Source organism: Mobula hypostoma, chromosome 15 (assembly GCF_963921235.1).
Source record: "Mobula hypostoma chromosome 15, sMobHyp1.1, whole genome shotgun sequence".
Lineage (NCBI taxonomy): Eukaryota > Metazoa > Chordata > Chondrichthyes > Myliobatiformes > Myliobatidae > Mobula > Mobula hypostoma.
In genome coordinates, this window is record NC_086111.1 from 63,336,354 (window position 1) to 63,358,360 (window position 22,007).

Below are 22,007 nucleotides of genomic sequence, written 5' to 3' on the forward strand. Positions count from 1 at the left end.
AAATATGTCTACGGTTAGGAATCTATATACTACACAGTTCAATAGGAATACAAAATTTAGATTGTCCAAGTAAAACTGCAAAAACCTTAAACCCACTGGTTCAATCTTTTAGTAAATGGTGTCTACAATGTCCTCTTGCCACTGACATGCTTAGGGAGCTAAATTTTAAAGCTCCAGGAAACCGGCCGGCAAATATAACGAAAAAATAACCCATTGTTTCTGATGCAGGCATTGTCCCAACTATCAATAATGGATAACATTGTTCTCTTAAAGTAGAGAGCAGCAGGTGCAAACTTCAGAGTCCTTGCTGAAGTGCAGCTTTCTCTCAGTGACTCTTACTTGATAATGAACTTAGCTCCTTGACCATCTTACATCTATTCTCATAGATTCCACGATCTTGTGTTACCTTCACTCTCAAAACAATGCTCTGCTCTACTGCATACCATTGTACACCCAAAAGCATCTAGTTTCTGAAGAAAAATCTGAAAAATATCCTTCAACATCTGTTATTGATTTTAGCAATACAATGGATTCCCATTAATTGGAACACATCGGGTCAAGTACATATTGTTTGGCCCAATTAAGCAGCTGTCCCAATTAGCCAAAGTTTCATGGAAATAGTTAATAGGTATAAAAAAGACAAACTACTATTTAACTGAGTAACAATTTATATATTTAAATGAAATTTAGAACAAATTAGAACACTACCAATACCATTGTACTATAAAAGTGTGTATTAGTTTCTAATAGTTATCGATGGATGAATTCATCTGCCATGTTCTTTTGATTCATGGTGAATGAACAAAATCAGGGCAAATACCTACGGCAGATAATGGACTGCCTTGATACAATGCTTCAGACCATTGCATCCTCCAAAGCTTCATTTTCATTATAACAATTAAGATGACTGAAGATACAGTTGTAATTCCTAACTTATTGAAGTACTTTCATTTTCACTGCCAGCTGTTTCTGGCATCTCCAAGCCTGAATGCTTGAAATTGCAGTGAACAAAACCATTCTAAATTATCTTACTGCTATTTCTCACCAGTTATCAGTGACCAAAACAAAAATCACTGCTTTCGGAACACAAAAATGTGCAACCGACCCTAAAAACCAATTGCTCTAAGCATTCTGTAGTGTCTACAATGGCCACGCAGGTCCATGCAACTGACGTTAATTATGAACTGTCGCACAACAGTCTCCAACCCCAATTAAGTGGCATATTGTCCCAAATAAACGAAGGGAATTCTGGATAGTTTCTCAATTTCGATTCTGTTCTTTAAGAGTTGTCCCAAATAAATGGTTTCCCCAATTAACTGTTGGCCCAATTAACTGGAATCCATTGTACTTAAAAAAGAATACTCAACATCACCAAACACTTAAACAACTGTAGTTGCAGCCATTAGTTAACAAAATAACACAGGCTTCCATTGCTCTCCTGAAGTATGTTCATTCATATCCGATTAGAAGAGGACAATTGCTGGAGCTTTAAGCTCCAAAAATGACAGATTGTCAAATAAATGATTAACTTTATAATATGTCTACAATGCATATTTCTGACAGGTATCAAAGACTTACTAATAACCTTAATAAAGAATCTGTCATCACTTTCCCAACAAAATTCTACAGTCCTGAAGAAGGGTCTTGACCCAAAATATCGATTGTTTATTCATTTCTACAGAAACTGCCCAACTTGCTGAGTTCCTCCAACATTTTGTGGGTGATTCTATACTGATGCCACTTTGGAATTAAAAGACAAGGAGGTATGTGCAGACTGTGATGTTAATACAAGTAGAGATAAGCATACTGGAAAATCTTCATTATTTCTAATCAATTTTGTGCTTCAACTACCTATAATTTGCAGGTGATTTTTTTTCTTTTTTTTAAGATCAATTGGGGTATAAATTACAGACTAATAGCAATAATCAGAATCAGATTTATTATCACTAACAAGTATGTCGTAAAATTTGTTTTATTACAAAGCAGCTCCAGTACTGGAGCTCTTTGCGGAAATAAATGGTTTGCTACAAATGCAATTCTGTGAATGTAGTGCACTTGGATGTCACCAATTGGTATGGATGTAAATCAGGACAATCAGTTGATGTTTGTGTATTTGATAGAGTGGATGTGGAGAGGATGTTTCCTATGGTGGGAGAGTCTAAGACCAGAGGACACAGTCTCAGAATAGAGGGGCATCCTTTTAGAATGGAGATGTTGAGGAATTTAAGCCACAGAGTGATAAATCTGTGGGAAGCATTGCCACAGGCAGATGTGGAGGCCAAGTCTTTACAGACATTTAAGGTAGAGGTTGATAGATTCTTGATTGGTCAGGGCATGAAGGGATACGGGGAGAAGGCAGGAGATTGGGGCTGAGGGGAAAAATGGATCAGCCATGATGAAATGGTGGAGCAGACAAAATGGACCAAATGGCCTAATTCTGCTCCTATGTCTAATACTCTAAATCAGCTGTGTGAGAGCTGAAGACTGATTAATGCAGAGGAATCAGTGGACGGATACAAGTGAAACTGCAATGAAATAGGAAGGGATGTTCAGCAGTAATCCACAAGTTCAGTTCAGGACATTGTATATTTAAATGACTTAGAACCTGACACAGAGATAGATCAGGGAAGACAGGAAAACAGTAACACACAAACTAAATAAGAATGGTATTTGAATAGACTGAAGTTGTGCTAATGAGTGGCAAATGGCACTTAAAGTGAACGACAACAAGGTAATGAGACTAAGGAAGCATAAACAACAAGAACGTGAATTAAATGGCTCCAGAGGGAGATAGCTCACAAAAATAGTGAAGTGTGTGTAAGAATAGCCAACCAGATCCTAGCACATGAAAAGCTAAGAACAATTCCCAAGTGAATTTTTACAGTTTAGTCACTCCCAGAAGAGCATACACAATTTTGGTTCGACAAAAAAGATCCAGACACTAGATTCAGTGCACAAACAGGTGAAACTGCTAATTAAGAATACCTAACTAAGAAACCGACCTAGGAACTAGTTATTGCATGAAAGGAACATAATATAGTAAAACTTAGTCATAGTCATACTTTATTAATCCCGGGGGAAACTGGTTTTCGTTACAGTTGCTCCATAAATAATAAATAGTAATAGAACCATAAATAGTTAAATAGTAATATGTAAATTATGCCAGTAAATTATGAAATAAGTCCAGGACCAGCCTATTGGCTCAGGATGTCTGACCTTCCAAGGGAGGAGTTGTAAAGTTTGATGGCCACAGGCAGGAATGACTTCCTATGATGCTCTGTGCTGCATCTCGGTGGAATGAGTCTCTGGCTAAATGTACTCCTGTGCTCACCCAGTACATTATGTAGTGGATGGGAGACATTGACCAAGATGGCATGCAACTCAGACAGCATCCTCTTTTCAGACACCACTGTGAGAGAGTCCAGTTCCATCCCCACAACATCACTGGCCTTACAAATGAGTTTGTTGATTCTGTTGGTGTCTGCCACCCTCAGCCTACTGCCCCAGCACACAACAGCAAACATGATAGCACTGGCCACCACAGACTCATAGAACATCCTCAGCGTCGTCCGGCAGATGTTAAAGGACCTCAGTCACCTCAGAAAATACAGACGGCTCTGACCCTTCTTGTAGACAGCCTCAGTGTTCTTTGACCAGTCCAGTTTATTGTCAATTTGTATCCCCTGGTATTTGTAATCCTCCACCATGTCCACACTGACCCCCTGGATAGAAACAGGGGTCACTGGTACCTTAGCTCTCCTCAGGTCTACCACCAGCTCCTTAGCCTTTTTCACATTAAGCTGCAGATAAATCTGCTCACACCATGTGACAAAGTTTCCTACCGTAGCCCTGTACTCTGCCTCATCTCCCTTGCTGATGCAAAACTTCAAGAGAGAACAGGCAAATCTGAGTCACCTTATAAAGCATTGTGCCGCACTCTGGAATTAAATAAGACAAATTCAAAAGAGAGGAGTGCAGACACTTGAGTTGGAAGATGGTGTGTCTATAAAGCCGACTAATCAGGGAATTGGTCAATGTGGGAATAATGTGAAAATGAATTTCAGGGTTGTATATGGTGACATATATGTACTTTTATAATAAATTTAATGTGAACTTTGAACTTAAAAACACAAAGGGACAATAAAATTTATAGTTTTTATATATTATTACGTTCAAATCTCATCAATAAAACTAGTGTCTGTGAATCTGAAATAAAAATAAAAACCACATGAACCTTCAAGAGGAGAGGCTGTACTTGATCTGGTACTGGGAATTGAACCTGGTCAGGTGTCAGGTCTCTCAGCGGGAGAGCATTATGGAGATAGTGATCACAATTCTATCTCTTTTACCATAGCATTGGAGAGGGATAGGAACAGACAAGTCAGGGAAATGTTTAATTGGAGTAAGGGGAATTATGAGGCTATCAGGCAGGAACTTGGAAGCATAAATTGGAAACAGATGTTCTCAGGGAAATGTACCAAAGAAATATGGCAATTGTTCAGGGGATATTTGCGTGGGGTTCTAAGTAGGTAGGATCCTATGAGACATAGAGAGGATGGTACGGTACAAGATCCGTTGTGCACAAAGGCTGTTGTAAATCTAGTCAAGAAGAAAAGAAGAGCTTACAAAAGGTTCAAAAAACGAGGTAATGATATGAATCTAGAAGATTATAAGGGATGCAGGAAGGAGCTTAAGAATGAAATTAGGAGAGCCAGAGGGGCCATGAGAAGGCCTTGGCGGACAGGATTAAGGAAAAACCCAAGGCATTCCACAAGTATGTGAAGAGCAAGAGGATGAGACGTGAGAGAATCGGACCAATCAAGTGTGACAATGGAAGTGTGTATGGAACCAGAGGTAATAGCGGAGGTACTTAATGATACTTTGCTTCAGTATTCACTACAGGAAAGGATATTGGCGATTGTAGGGATGACTTGCAGTGGACTGAAAAGCTTGAGAATGTGGGTATTAAGAAAGAAGATGTGCTGGAGCTTTCGGAAAGCATCAAGTTGGATAAGTCACCGGGACCGGACGGGATGTACCCCAGGCTACTGTGGGAGGCGAGGGAGGAGATTACTGAGCCTCTAGCAATGACCTTTGCATCATCAATGAGGACGGGAGAGGTTCCGGAGGATTGGAGGGTTGCGGATGTTGTTCCCTTATTCAAGAAAGGGAGTAGAGATATCCCAGGAAATTATAGGCCAGTGAGTCTTACTTCAGTGGTTGGTAAGTTGATGGAGAAGATCCTGAGAGGCAGGATTTATGAACATTTGAGAGGCATAATATGATTAGGAATAATCAGCATGGCTTTGTTAAAGGCAGGTTATGCCTTACGAGCCTGATTGAATTTTTTTGAGAATGCGACTAAGCACATTGATGAAGGTAGAGCCATAGATGTAGTATATGTGGATTTTAGCAAGGCATTTGATAAGGTACCCCATGCAAGGCCTATTGAGAAAGTAAGGAGGCATGGGATCCAAGGAGACATTGCTTTGTGGATCCAGAACTGGCTTGCCCACAGAAGGCAAAGAGTGGTTGTTGACGGGTCATATTCTGCATGGAGGCCGGTGACCAGTGGTGTGCTTCAGGGATCTGTTCCGAGACCCCTATTCATTGTGATTTTTATAAATGACCTGGATGAGGAAGTGGAGGGTTGGGTTAGTAAATTTGCTGATGACATAAAGGTTGGGTGTGTTGTGGATAGTGTGGAGGGCTGTCAGAGGTTAAAATGGGACATTGATAGGATGCAAAACTGGGCTAAGAAGTGGCAGATGGAATTCAACCCAGTTAAGTGTGAGGTGGTTCATTTTGGTAGGTCAAATATGATGGCAGAATATAGTATTAATGGTAAGACTCTTGGCAGTGTGGAGGATCAGAGGGATCTTGGTGGTTCGAGTCCATAGGACACTCAAAGCTGCTGCGCAGGTTAAGAAGGCATACAGTGCATTGGCTTTCATCAATCGTGGGATTGAGTTTAAGAGCCGAGGGGTAATGTTGCAGCTATAAAGGACCCTGGTCAGACTCCACTTGGAGTACTTTGCTCAGTTCAGGTCACCTCACTATACGAAGGATGTGGAAACCATAGAAAGGGTGCAGAGAAGATTTACAAGGATGTTGCCTGGATTGGGGAGCATGCCTTATGAGAATAGGTTGAGTGAACTCGACCTTTTCTCCTTGGAGCGACAGAGGATAAGAGGTGTCTTGATAGAGGTGTACAAGATAATGAGAGGCATTGATCGTGTGGATAGTCAAGAGGCTTTTCCCCAGGGCTGAATTGGCTAGCATGAGAGGGCATAGTTTTAAGGTGCTTGAACGTAGGTACAGAGGAGATGTCGGGGTAAGTTGGTTTTTTTTTACGCAGAGGGTGTTGAGTGTGTGGAATGGGTTGTCGGCGGCAGTAGTGGAGGCGGAAACGATAGGGTTTTTTAAAGAGACTCCTGGATGGCTACATGGAGCTTAGAAAAATAGAGGGCTATGGGTAAAGCCTAGGTAGTTCTAAGGTAGGGACTTGTTCGGCACAGCTTTGTGGACTGAAGGGCCTGTATTGTGCCGTATATTTTCTATGTTTCTATGTTTCATCAAGTTAGACCCTGCAACATTAATAATGGTATCCAACGTAAGCCTAAGACATATTTCAGCTTTAATTTGGCCACACTGTACTTCATGTGAACTCACTTTGTCTGTCTGTGCCACAACTGGTTATTTCTGTAGCAAGTTACCTACTAGTGACATTAGCTCAGTTTTTCTCCATTTGCACATCCTACCTCTTCAGGTTACTCTTTGTATTTTCCCTCCCTAACTTGTCATCTCATAGATTTATTCCCCATTAAGCAGATGAACTCTATAGTATATCCCCATAGCAAGCCTATAATGCTATCAGAGGTTTTGCCCACTAATCTATCCTTTCCTGAAACTTGTTTACTCACTGTTCTGATGAAGAGTCTAATGCTTGTTATAAAATTATACAGTACTGCCCATTATCCCTGTGCTAGCACTTTGGAAGAGCTGCTATCCAATTCAGTTGTACATACCTTGGCCTTTCCTCACAACGATGCAATTTTTTCCACGTACATATTCAATTTTCTTTCAGCAATCACTGTTGAATCGACTGCCACAACTCTTCAGACAGTGCATTCTAGATCAGAGCAATGTGAGTCAACTTTTTCTTCCCTTAACTTGTATCCCTGTTGGTTCTTTTCACCACTAATCTAAATTTTCTGCCCACTGGCAATTAACCCCTCTGCCTCTTCTTTTTTTATTCTATTACTTTCTTTTATTCTATTAGAACACTACATGCATTCAAACACATTAAATCTCTTAACTTTCTCTGCACTAAGAACAACTAATTTCTTTCAATAAAGTACAATACTCTCAAACAATGGGCCATATCTTCCTTTATCAGACCATCAGCAATGCTGGGATTTAGTAATAGAAGTCTTAATTTCCAGTACAAGTGTGGGCTTATACTAGTGGTGGCATCTTCTAAAAAGGCACTAGTTACCCTCTTTGGTTCAAGAGCCTGATGGCTGAGGAGTAGGAACTGTTCCTGAATCTGGTGGTGTGAGTCCTGAAGTTCCTGTACCTTCTTCCTGATGGCTGCAGCGAGAAGACAGCATGTCCTGGTTGGTGGGGGTCCCTGATGATGGATGCTGCTTTTCTGCGACAACACTGCGTGTAGATGTGCTCAATGGTGGGGAGGGCTTTACCCATGATGGACTGGGCTATATCCACTACTTTTTGTAGGATTTTCCATTCAAGAGCTTTGGTGTTTCCATACTAGGCTGTGAAGTAGTCAGTCGATATACACTGTCTACTAGATATCGATAGAAGTTTATCGAAGTTTTAGATTATCATGCCAACTCTCCGCAAACTCCAAAGAAAGTAGAGGCACTGCTGTGATTTCTTCATAATTGCACTTGCACGCCAGGCCCAGGACAGGTCCTCCAAAATAATAACACAGAGGAATTTAAAGTTGCTGACCCTCTTCACCTCCAATTCTCTGATGAGGACTGGCTCATGGACTTCTAGTTTCCTCCTCCTGAAGTCAATAACCAGCTTCTTGGTCTTGCTGACATCGAGTAAGAGATTGTTGTTAGGACACTATTCAGCCAAATTTTCAATCTCCCTCCTACATGCTCATTCGTCATCACATTTGATTTGGCCGATGATAGTGGTGTCATCAGCAACTTGAATTTGGCATTGGAGCTGTGCTTAACCACACAATCACAGCAGTAAAGTGAGTAGAGTAGGGTGCTAAGCACATAACCTTGTCGTGCACCTGCGCTGATGGAGATAGTGGAAGAGATGTTGTTGTCAATCTGAACTGACTGGGGCCACCACATGAGGAAATCAAGGATCTAATTGCACAAGGAGGTACTGAGGCCAAGGGCTTGGAGTTCATTGATTAGTTTTGAGGGGATGATACTATAGAATGCCAAGCTGTAGTCAATAAAGAACATTCTAATTTATGCATCTTTGCTGACCAGATGTTCTAGGGTTGAATGAAGAGCCGATGAGAATGGCATCTGCTGTGGACCTGTTGTTCCAGTAAGCAAATGGGAGCAGTTCCAAGTCACTTCTCAGGTAGGAGTTGCTGTGTTTCATCACCAGCCTCTCAAAACACTTCATTACTGTGGATGTAAGTGCTACTGGATTATAGACAATGAGGCAAGTTACTAAGTTCTTCTTGGCACAAGTATAATTGAAGCCTGCTTGAAGCAGGTGGATACTTTAGACCGCTGAAATGCCAGGTTTAAAGATCTGAGTGTACACTGCAGTCAGTTGATCAGCACAGGTCTTCAGTACTTGGCCAGGTACCCCGTCTGGGCCGGATACCTTTGTGGGTTAACCCTTCTGAAGGCTGCTCACTCGTCAGCCACAGAGACTGAAATCAGAGGGTCATCGTGGACTGTGGGAGGTTGTGATGGTTCCTCCATATTTTACCAGTCAAAGTGGCCATAGAAGGCCTTGAGCTCATCTGAAAATAAAGCCACTTTGTTGCCTATGTCGCTTGATTTAACTTAATAAGAGGCAAAAGCATACAAGACCTGCCACAACTGTTGAGCATCCTTCGTTTATTCAAGTTTAGCCGGAATTGCCTCTTTGCCCACGAGATGGCTTTCCGGAGAATGTACCTGGACTTCTTGTAACCTTCTTGATCGCCAGACTTGAATGCCTCTGATCTGACCCTCAGCAGATTGTGCATCTCATGATTCATCCAGGGCTTGTGGTTGAAGGAAGACTCTGAATGATTTTGTGAGGACATACTCATCTACAACTGTTTTAATAAAGTCCACAACAACCATAGTGTATTCATTCAGATCTACAGATGAGCCCTTGAATACAGCCCAGTTTACCGATTCAAAGCAATCCCATAGCCGCTCCTCTGCCTCCCGTGACCACCTCTTGGTTGTCCTAATCTCTGAAGCTTTACACTTCAGCCTCTGCCTGTATGCAGGGAGAACGACAGCCAAGTGATCAGATTTATCGAAAAATGGTCTAGCCATGGAATGGTAAGCATTCCTCATCTTAGTATAACAATGGTCTAGTGTATTGGGACCTCTGGTGCTATAGGTTATATGCTGAGAATAATTGGGCAGGGTTTTATTCAAGAAGCCTAGCTGGAGTCCCCGACTATGATTTGAAATGCATTGGGATGGACCATTTCTTGTTAGGAGATGGTATCATGCAGTATCTCAAATGCTTGATTATAGTTGGCCACTGAGGTATGTAAAGTGTGTTCAGGATTGTGGAGGATAACTCCTATTGTAAACAGGACAGAAAGCTTTTGATCATTAGGTATTCAAAGGCAGGGGTACACGAGCTTGACAGAACAGCCACGTCGGAGCACCACCAACAGCTTATCATGAAACACACACCTCCACCATTTGCCTTTTCCAAATCAGCAGTTTGGTCCATTCTATGAATCAAGATGCCTTTGGGTCTGATCACTGCATCTGGCGTTCTAGAAGTAAAGCCATGTCATGTTCAATCATAGAACAGAACAATCTCTCATTTCCTTCCTATCAGCAATCTTGCCCCTCAGGTCTTCAATTTTGATCTTCAGCAACTGTACATTTGCTAACAAGATACTGGGTAAAGGGAGCCTCATCACTCTGCCTTTCAGCCTGGCTTGTAGTTCCCCCCTCCCCACCCCATCTTGCTTCTGGCCATGTCGACAAACCTTTGTCCGCTTAAAGGTGCTATACCTGTTTGCTTGAGTGTTAAGTCCACTGAGTCCTTAATAATCTGCAGATTTCACCATCTTATGATGTTGATTTAAAAGTATATTGCTTAAAGAAAAAAATTACATGCTTCAAATTGGAGTGAGTAATTCAAAAGAGGCCAAGGAAGATGTAAAAATCTTTTCAAGGGACCCAGCAATTTCTTCCATTGCTTCGCTGAGAATCCTGGAGTTTTATCCACCTTTATGTTCGCCCACACTGCCAGTACCTCCTCTTTTCTAACGTCAGTATGATTCAGGGGATCACTTCTGTTTTTTGAATTTGCTACTTTTCATTAACTTCTCCACAGGAAATACAGTTAAAAAGTGTTTATTTAGGAACTCTCCCATCTCCTGTGGCTCCACAGACAACTACACTGATCCTTAAGTCCTCCCTGTAGTTACCCGTTTGCTTTTAATATATTTGTAGAATCACTGAAGATTTTCTTTCCAGTTATCTGCTAAGGATATCTCGTGCACTCTTTTTGCCCTCCTGATTCCTTTCTAAGTGTACAACCTTTATAATCCTCAACGGATTCACTTGACCCCAGTTTCCCTCTCCTCTTTCCTGACCAAAGCCTCAACATCCCTCATCAGTAAGGATTCCTTAATCCTACCAGCTTTGTCTTTCACCTTGACTGGAATATATTGGCCCTGAAGTCTCCGTAACACTCTTTTAAAAGCCTTCTACTTGCCAGGTGTCTCTTTACCTGCAAACAGCCTCTCTAAGTCTACCTTTCTAAGTCTCTCTCTAATGCCATCAAATATAGACTTGCCCCAATTTTAGGATTAACTTGTGGACCAGTGGTTCCACAATTATTTGAAAAGTAATTATGGTCATGGGGTCCAAAGTGCCCTCCCACTGACTTTTCAGTCATTTGACAGCCTCATTTCCCAATAAGAGTTCCAGTGTTGCTGCTACCTATGTAGGGCCAGCAACCTATTGCTTGAGAAAATTTTCAGACATGCTTAACAAGTTCTGCACCATTCTTAACATTAAGCTACTGAGTAAATTAGGATCCCGCACATTGAACTAAACGTGCATGGAGCACTGAACCAGTTGTCACTTAAAATGATAAATGTCAGAGCTTTCACTCAGAACTGTTGGTACTTACTGTAAAAATCCAGGCCAGTGTGTTTAATGCTATTGTTCATTTTTGCATCTTATTAAAGGGCTCTAAATAAAATGATATTTATTTTTGATCAGGACACATACTGTTGGAGTAGCACATCACACACTTGAAAAATATTACAATCCTACAGAATTAATTGAAGAGCACAACCTCGTATCTGTATGTGAAAACAAACTGCTTTAAGCCGCTGCTGCTAAATATAGCTACCGCCTCTGTATTACAGACCATAATTGTTACATTTATTTTCTGAATTTTTATATGAACACTGCAGGTTGCCCAGCAACAACCTAGAAGTATTTTCAGTCCTTTTCAGTTAATCATCAGCCCTCTTGGTCATGAACTTTTCTATAAATGAATAAGGGAGATTTTACTCTGAATATGATATAAAGCTATAGGAATTTTCAAAACAATTAATAGTAAGTGAGAATCTTTTTTTTCAACAAATAGCCATTTTACTTTTAACTCAAATATTCCATTATTTCAATAAACAAAATTCAAAATAAGTTTCTGCAAATCAATATTATAAAATCAGAATCAACAAAATCAGAATACTGTACAAGCATTCTCAACATCTAAAAAATACTTTTTAAACCAATCTGCTATTTCAATGTACGTTTCAGCAACACTCAAAAATTATTCACATTTCAAACCGCAAGTTAATCCAAAAAATTGATATCAAAATTTTTTGATTGCACAGTTGATCACTTTGTTTTAGATCGGTTGGTTTCTGAATATTAACTGTGGCCATTCACAAGAATTTCTTCAAAACATCTTCAAACCATCACAGTTGAGCAATAGAAACAACAGAAAGAGAACAATAAGAGGACTCAGTTCCAGTCAAAGGCAGGAAAACCTCTTCACAGCAGTCATGCCTTGAAGAGAATTCACAGTGAAGCAGAAGTAAGGCAAACACAATAAACTGCAGATGCTGAAATCTGGAACAGAAATAAACTGCTGGATGAATCCAGCAGGCCAAGCAGCATCTGTGGAGGAAAAGGTGTGGCAAATCTCAGTTATTTTCAATCACTAGGCTCTTTTCGGAGTTCAGGAATGAGTGAAAAACTTTGATTTTCACAGTAATTTATTTTAAGGTTTAAACAAAGATACAGAGCATTTTAAACTAAGTGAAGAGCTGAGAAGGAAAAGCAAAGATTCAATAGATTTAACAGAAAGATGATGCCTTATCACCTTTATAGTCAAGATAATAGAAATTCCTTAGATAAAAATAAACCAATCTACGGTCACACAATCATAGCATATGGGTAATTTGCCAATACTTGGCCACTTAAAAATTAAAGATATATGTAACTGCTATACCACCTTCTGCCAGTAAGTGGGGATGAACTTCTACATACCGTGAAAAATACAAGATATTGTTAGAGGCACATATTGTTAAACATACAAATTATGTCAGCAAGAACGACACTATGATTAAAACTACAATTTTAGTCTTGCATTAATTCAACTAATATCTGGTGGAACTGGTGCAGGGGACAGGGGTTCACATTTAGGGATCACTGGGATCTCTTCTGGCAAAGGTACGACCTATACAAAAGGGACGGGTTACTACTGAACCAGAGGGGATCCAATACCCTTGCAGTCAGATTGGCTTGAATTGTTTGGGAGGGTTTAAACTGAGGGATGGGAATTAGAGTGATAGTGCTAAAGATGAGGTAGCTGGATTACAACAGAGGCAATGTGCAATGAGGAGAGGCTGTTGATCTGACAAAATTGCATTCAACAGGATGAGTTGCAAGTAAAAGGTAGACAAAATCTAAAAGTGTGAATACAGGACTGAAGGAGTTATATTTGAATGCACACAGTATACGGAATAAGGTAAATGAACTTGTAGCACAGTTACAGATTGACAGGTACAATGATGTAGGCATCGCGGAATCATGGCTAAAAGAAGATTATAGCTGGGAGCTTAACATCCAAGGAAGGATATGTAGGAAGGTAGGGAGGGTGACATTGCTCTGTTGGTAGAAAATGAAATTAAATCATTAGAAAGAGGTGACATAGGGTCAGAAGGGTTTAAATCATTGTGGATAGGGCTAAGGAACTGAAAGGGTAAAAAGACCCTGATGGGAGCTGTATACAGACCCCCAAACAGTACTAGGGATGTGGTCTACAAATTACAACAGGAGATAGAAAATGCATGCCAGAAGGACAAGGTTACAATAATCATGGGGAACTTCAAAATACAAATAGATTTGGAAAATCAGGTTGGTGCTGGATTTCATGAGGGGGAACTTCCAGAATGTCTATGAAATGGCTTTTTAGAGCAGCATGTGGTGGAGTCCTTTAGGGGATCAGCTATTCTGGATTCTGCAATGAACCAGAATTGATTAGAGAGCTTCGGGAGAGTGATCATAATATGATCAAATTCACCCTGAAATTTGAGAAGGAGAAGCTCAAGGCAGGTGTATCAATATTATAGTGGAGTAAAGGGAATTACAGAGGCATGAGAGAGGAGTTGGCCAGAATTGATTGGAATAGAACTTCGGCAGGGATGATGGTATAGCAGCAATAGTTGGAATTTCTGGAAGCAATTCAGAAGGCACAGAATATAAACACCCCAAAGGGGAAGAAGTATTCTCAAGGCAAGTTGACTGTGGCTAACAAGAGAAGTCAAAGCCAAAATAAAAGTCAAAGAGAGCAAAAATTAGTGGGAAGTTAGAGTATTGGGAAACTTTTAAAAAACAACAGAAGGCAACTAAAGTCATTAAGGAGGTAAAGATGGAATACGAAAGTAAAATCACAAACAAGAGAAAACCTGTAGATGCTGGAAATCAAACACAAAATGCTGTATGGAACAGAGGAAACAGTCAAGACCATTCTTCAGGACTGTAAGTATGAAAGTAAGCTAGTCAATAATATTAAAGAGGATACCAAAAGTTTTTCAGGTATATAAGGTGTAAAAGAGAGGCGAGAGTGGATACCTGACCACTGGAAAACGATGCTGGAGAGGTAGTAATGGGGGCAAGAAAATGGCGGACAAACTGAATAAGTATTTTGCATCAGTCTTCACTGTGGACGACACGAGCAGTATGGTGGATGTTCCAGGTGTCAGGGGTCATGAAGTCAGTGAAGTTACCATTACCAGAGAGAAGGTTCTTGGGAACCTGAATGGTGTGAAGTTAGATAAATCACCTGGACCAGAAGGTGCAGAAGGTGTATACTCCAGAGTTCTGAAAGAGGTGGTTGAAGAGATTGTAGAAGCATTAATCATGATCTTTCAAGAAGCAGTAGATTCTGGAATGGCAGCAGTAAAATGGCAAATTGCAAATGTGTCACTCCATTCTTCAAGAAGGGAGAGAGGCAGAAGACAGAAAACTATAGGCTAGTTAGTCTGACCTCAGTGGGTGAAAAAAAATGTTGGGAGTCGATTATTAAGATGAGGTCTCAGGGTACTTGGAGGCACATGATAAAATAGGCTGTCGTCAGCATGGTTTCCTAAGGGAAAATCTTGCCTGACAAATCAGTTGGAATTCTTTGAAGAAATAACAAGCAGGATAGAGAAAGGAGAATCAGTTGATGTTGTGTTCTTGGATTTCCAGAAGGCCTTTGACAAGATGCCACACATGAGGCTGCTTAACAAGCTATGAGCCCATGGTATTACAGGAGGTATTCTAGCATGGATAAAGCAGTGGCTGAGTGGCACGAGACAAACAGTGGGAATAAATGGAGCCTTTTCTGGGGTGGCTGCCAGTGACGAGCGGTGTTCCGCAGGGGTCTGTGTTGGAACCGATTCTTTTTACACTATATGTCAATGATTTGGATGATGGAATTGAGAGTTTATTGCAAAGTGTGCAGATTATATGAAGACAGGTGGCGGGGCAGGTAGCTTTGAGGAAGTAGGGACTACAGAAGGACTTAGACAGATTAGAAGGGATACAGGGAGAAGGCAGGAGATTAGGGCTGAGAGGAAAATTGGATTAACCATGATGAAATGGTGTAGAAGACTCGATGGGCCAAATAGCCTAATTCTGCTCCTATATCTTATGGTCTTAACATATAAAAAGTATTAAAAAAAAACAACTGATTCCAACAGGGGTGGCTGGCAATTCGGGTCAGGAACTTTCACCAGTCCTAAGGACTGAAACATAGAAAACCTACAGCACAATACAGGCTTAGCTCATAAGGCTGCACCGAACACACACTTATTTTAGAAATTATCTAGGGTTACCCATAGCCCCCTTGGGGGCCCTGGCACATTTTAAGGGGGCCACCGACTGAAAACTGTGAGAAGGGGAGCCCCAAGGGTTAATGGGGGCCCTGGTAACTGAACCGATGAAATACCTAAGCACCAACCTTCATTGGAGACAATAGTTTCCCCCCATTTATAAATATCTTTCCAACACACCGTTTGAATTCGGAGCACCTGGTAAATTCATTGCTTAAGCTTCTCCCACACAGCCTCACTTCAGAGTCAGTCGCGAATCAGACTGCACCAGGTCAACGTATTCAATTAAAGGTTCTCGCATCTATTATCGCCATACTGCATTCGCTGAAGATCAACATGTCTTGCTAGGCCTTTTTTAGCCTAGTAACTTTAAAATATGTGTGTCTGGATATATTATACGTTAAGGTAGGTTGTGAAAAGTGTTTATTACTGCATATGAAGTCACCGAAAAACAAATCTCTGGCTCCGGGTGACAGCATTTTTTGTCAGTAATGTATCTGTATTTTGCGTACTAATTATTTTCAGAAATTCTACCCATGAGTTTTTTGGCAAAAAAAAAGTGCAGGCAGTATTCAGTGGAATACTTATCGTATGGTTTCATCGCATCTCTGCAAAACCCATCTTTGCCATGTGTTTGAACTGCATAACTACATTGTCAAATGAAAGCATAAGGCCAATCAAATTGAAAAAAACATTTGGATACCTCGCATCCAGAGAAGAAGAACAAACACTCAGATTTCTTCAAAAACCTTCGAGATAATTTCGAGAGAAGGCCAACGCTGAAACAAATGCTTACTCAAATGTCACAGAAATTAGAGAAGTGTCTTGTTGCATCATACAAAATTAGTAAACTGATTGCTAAAACTGGAAACGCTCACAACATTGGTGAGTCGCTTATCCTGCCTTCAGTGTCCATAATAATCTGATATCATGAATTTGAGTGCCAAAGAAACAATTCCGGCAATTCTTTTGAGTAATTCTACTGTTGCCAGAAGAATCGATGAGATGGCACGGGACACCGAAGAGGGATTGGTCGGTTCATTACAATCCAAGAAATTCTCTTTACAATTAGACGCGATAACATTGCTCTTCTCATGGCTTATGTGAGATTCTGGAACAGAAATGAACTGATGGAAGAGATGTTGTTTGCCAGGAGGATTAAAACGGATACTAAGGGACTGTCTATTTTTGAAGAAGTCAAAAGTTACTTAAGCGAGAACAATATTCCAATGGAGAATATAATTGCTTGTGCAACTGATGGTGCCGCTTCTATGGGTGGTCGATACAGAGGATCCATCGCCCATCTAAAGAGTTATACCTTCTGACTTTACTATTCATTGTGTCATTCACAGGGAGCACCTAGTAGCTAAAAACTTGGGAGGACGTCTCAATCTTTCACTTTCAGTTGTCATAAAGGCTGTAACCTTCATCAAATCCCATGCCCTTCAGGATCGTCTTTTCCGGCAGCTGTGTGAAGAAAATGATGAAGACTTCCGGATGCTGCTGCTGCATACCGAGGTGAGGTGGCTTTCCAAGGAAAACTGCCTTCAACGTTTTCTTACACTCTGGGACACCACAGTTTCCTTCATGTCTGATAAAAAGCATGGAGAAAGACTCATTGATGCTAAGGCGGACGTATTTTATCTGGCAGATATCTTTCAGAAATTTAATTTGTTAAACAAGACCTTACAGGGCAAAAACAGTAACCTCGTATATTGTAAGGAAGCCATTGTTTCTTTCCTTAAGAAACTTACAGCCTATTGCCACAATATAGGACATCGGGAATTTTTACCATTTCCAAACCTGAAGACGATACCAGAGGCACTGAAAGACGATGACCTTACCATTTATGTGAAACATCTCAAGCAGGTACACAAGGATATGTAAGAAAGATTTAATGACCTGTTAAACCTCAGTATACCAGATTGGATTTTGAATCCATTTGAAGTACAACCCACCCAAGTTGAGGCAGAAATTCAAGAGAGTTTGATTGATCTTCAGTGATATAACTGCATGTTGTCAGTTCAGTCAGTTTCAAAGGTTTTTGGATCAAGAGTGATCTGCCGAATAAATTTACAACACTGTGGGGAAAAAGCCCAAAGATTTTTTATTGCCTTTCCCTCAACATATTTGGTTGACAGCAGATTCTGCAAGGTAGTTTCCTTGACAAAATCCAGGAACAGAACTGATATCCTAACAAGAGGTGACCTCCGAATGTCATCGTCTAATTTGGAGCCCGATATCATGAAACTTGCAGAAAAGCACCAAGCTCAAGGATCACATTAGGGCTGATAGATGTTTAATTTCATACACTCTTCTTTTAAAGTTTTATCCAGTATGTCGGAATGTTCAAGTTTTCTTGGTGTTCAATAATAAATGATTTTCTGTCTATCTGTTCGTGTTGTATCCCTGTTTGAAAGGGAGGCTCTGGAACCTGAGAAGAGCTCCTAAGGGGGCCGTGGCCAAAAAACGGTTCAGAATCACTGTTACACACCTCTCATTCTCCATGCTGACTATTCCTAATCATATTATGCCTCTCCAAATGTTCATAAATCCTCTCTCTCAGGATCTTCTCCATCAACTTACCAACCACTCAAGTAAGACTCACAGGTCTATAATTTCCTGGGCTATCTCTACTCCCTTTCTTGAATAAGGGAACAACATCTGCAACCCTCCAATCCTCCGGAACCTCTCCCGACCCCATTGATGATGCAAAGATCATTGCTAGAGGATCAGTAATCTCCTCCCTCACCTCCCACAGTAGCCTGGGGTATATCTCATCCAGTCCTGGTGACTTATCCAACTTGATGCTTTCCGAAAGCTCCAGCACATCCTCTTTCTTAATGTCTATATGCTCACGCTTTTTAGTCTGCTGTAAGTCATCCCTACAATTCACTAAGTACCTCTGCTATCTCCCTATGGTTCCATACACACATTCCCACTGTCACACTTGATTGCTCCTATTCATTCACATCTTATCCTCTTGCTCTTCACATACCTGTAGAATGCCTTGGGGTTTTCCTTAATCCTGCTCACCAAGGCCTTCTCATGGCCCCTTCTGGCTCTCCTAATTTCATTCTTAAACTCCTTCCTGCTAGCCTTATAATCTTCTAGATCTTTATCATCACCAAGTTTTTTGAACCTTTCATAAGTTCTTCTTTTCTTCTTGACTAGATTTTCAACAGCCTTTGTACACCACGGTTCCTGTACCCTACCATCCTTTCCCTCTCTCATTGGAATGTACTTGTGCAGAACGTCACGCAAATATCCCCTGAACATATGACACATTTCTGCCGTACATTTCCGGGAACATCTGTTCCCAACTTATACTTCCAAGTTCCTGCCTGATAACTTCACATTTCCCCTTACTCCAATTAAACACTTTCCTAACTTGTCTGTTCCTATCCCTCTCCAATGCTATTGTAAAGGAGATAGAATTATGATCACTATCTCCAAAATGCTCTCACGCTAAGAGACCTGACACCTAACCAGGTTCATTTCCCAATACCAGATCAAGTACAGCCTCTCCTCTTATAGGCTTATCTACATATTGTGTCAGGAAACCTTCCTGAACACACCTAACAAACTCCACCCCATCTAAACCTTTGCTCTAGGAAGATGCCAATCAATATTTGGGAAATTAAAATCTCCCACTACGACACTGTTATTATTACACCTTTCCAGAATCCGTCTCCTTATCTGCTCCTCAATGTCCCTGTACTATTGGGAGGTCTATAAAAAAACACCCAGTAGAGTTATTGACCTCTTCCTGTTCCTAACTTCCACCCACAGAGACGCAGTAGACAATCCCTCCATGACTTCCTCCTTTTCTGCAGCCGTGACACTATCTCTGATCAATAGTGCCTGCACCCACCTCTTTTGCCTCCCTCCCTGCCCCTTCTGAAACATCTTAGGCCTGGCACTCAAAGTAACCATTCCTGCCCTTGAGCCATCCAAGTCTCTGTAATGGCCACAACATCATATCTCTAAGTACCGATCCACGCTCTAAGCTCATCCGATTTGCTCATGATGCTTCTTGCATTAAAAAAGACACATTTCAAACCATCAGTCTGAGCACATCCCTCTCACACTGTCTACAAGCTTTCTCTATTAGTGAGCCAACCGCCCCTTCCTCCCGTCTCTTCAGTTCGGTTCCCACCGACCCCCCCCCCCCACCCCAGCAATTCTAGCTTAAACTCTCCCCAATAGCCTTAGCAAATCTCCCTGCCAGGATATTGGTCCCCTTGGGATTCAATTGAAACCCGTCCTTTTTGTACAGGTCATGCCTGCCCCAAAAGAGGTCCCAATAATCCAGAAATCTGAATCCCTGCCCCCTGCTCCAATCCCTCAGCCACGCATTTATCCTCTGCCTCACTCTATTCCTGTACTCACTGTCACATGGCACAGGCAGTAATCCCGAGATTACTACCTTTGAGGTCCTGCTTCTCAACTTCCTTCCCAATTCCCTGTAGTCTGTTTTCAGGACCTCCTCCCTTTTCCTACCTATGTCGTTGGTACCAATATGTACAACCTCTGGCTGTTCACCTTCCCACTTCAGGATATTGTGGACGCAATCAGAGACATCCTGGACCCTGTCATCTGGGAGGCATACTACCATCCGTGTTTCTTTCCTGCCTCCACAGAATTGCCTGTCTGACCCCCTAAATATAGAGTCCCCTATCACTGCTGCCATCCTCTTCTTTCTCCTACCTTTCTGAGCCACAGGGCCAGACTCTGTGCCTGAGGCACATCCACTGCTGCTTCCCCCAGGTAGGTCGTCTCCCCCAACAGTACTCAAACAGGAGTACTTATTGTTAAGGAGGACAGCCACAGGGGTACTCTCTAGTATCTGACTCTTTCCCTTCCCTCTCCTGACTGTTATCAACTTATCTGCTTCCCGAGGTCCCAGTGTGACTACTTTCCTATAGCTCCTCTCTGTCACCTCCTCAATTACCCTGACCAGACGAAGGTCATCGAGCTGCACCTCCAGTTCCCTAACCCAGTCCCTAAGAAGCTGCAGCTCGACGCACCTGGCGCAGATATGGCTGTTCGGGAGGCTGGGAGTCTCCCTGACATCCCACATCCGACACCCAGTGCAGAACACCGGCCTCACAGACATAATTCCTATTCCTCACAAGTAGCTTACCTCGCCTCGAACCGTTATCACCAACGCCCTGTTGAACCCAAGCCCTCTACTCTGTCGCCCGCTCTATAAAGCTGTCTTCTTTTAAATCCTTCCCACCGGTCAAACATGCTGCGTCCACGGGCTTGCGCAGTCGTGCCTCGGTAAAACTGCTGAGGAAAAAACTGTCTTCTTTTAAATTCTTCCCGCCGGTCAAACTCACTGATGTCCACATGCTTGCACAGTCGTGCCTCAATCAAACCACTGAGGAAGAAATTGTCTTCTTTTAAATCCTTCTCTCCAAACTCGTAGACGTCCACGTGCTTGCGCAGACTGCCATGAAAAAGAAACATACGATTCACTCATGCCTTCAAACATGGAAATTAACCTCCTTACCCAGTATGATAGAGATCTGATACCAATCATGCAGCATATGGCTAAAGTCAGGAACTGTTTTTACAATTGGAACCCTGGCACTAGTTTGTACTATAGGGATCAGAACTTGTTTTTATATATTGGCTGTCTGGATATAAACGGAGGTAGTGTAATTAAAATATTTCCAGATGACACAAAAAAAAATTGGTCTTGTTGATAGTGGGAAGGGTGGGTAGTCTTTGGCTACATAATGATATTGATATGCAAGTGAAATGTGAAGAGGAACATCAGATGAAATTTAATCTAGAAAAAATGTGAAAGAAATAATATGGCTAGGACATGCACTATGTACAGAAGGATTCTAAGAACTGTAGATGAATAGAGGAGCTTCGAGGACTTGAAATATGCAATTAAGAAGGTAAACAGGAATTTTGCCTTCATTAGCTGTGATAGAATATAAGAGCAGTGAGATTACAATTATACATATTACACAGAACTAGAAAAAGCATACAGAGGAGCATCACCAGGGTTGTTGCCTGGAATGAGATTTTTCAGCTGAGGATAGACTGGGTTTTATTTTGCTTTGGAACAGCAAAGGCTGAGATGTGGGGACGTAGGAAATGGGTGGGAGGGAAACCCAACCAGGAAACATAAAATTATCAGGGTAATTAATGAGGATCATTTTCCCTAGTATGTGCCAATAACCAAAGGATATCTGTTAAGGATAAACAGCTGGACATTTAGACAAGATGTTTTCACCCAGAGGATGGTTGAAATCTGAACTAACTACCTGAAGGGTTATATAAAGATTGGCTTTAATTGTCACACATACATTGAAACATACAGTAACAGGTGGCATTTACATCAAATCAAATCAGCGAGGACCATGTTGGACAACCCACCAGTGTTACTATCCTTCCGGTGCCAACAAACGTGCTCACAACTCCCTGACGCTAACAGTGTGTCTTTGAA

General features: G+C 41.4%; 1 protein-coding gene across 3 annotated transcripts in view; it reads right to left on the reverse strand.

Annotated features, from left to right (window-relative positions):
* The window catches only part of LOC134356929 (POC1 centriolar protein homolog A-like), a 151,583-nt gene that overhangs the window by 107,365 nt on the left and 22,211 nt on the right, over window positions 1-22,007 (reverse strand). The gene's annotated exons all lie outside the window — the stretch shown is intronic.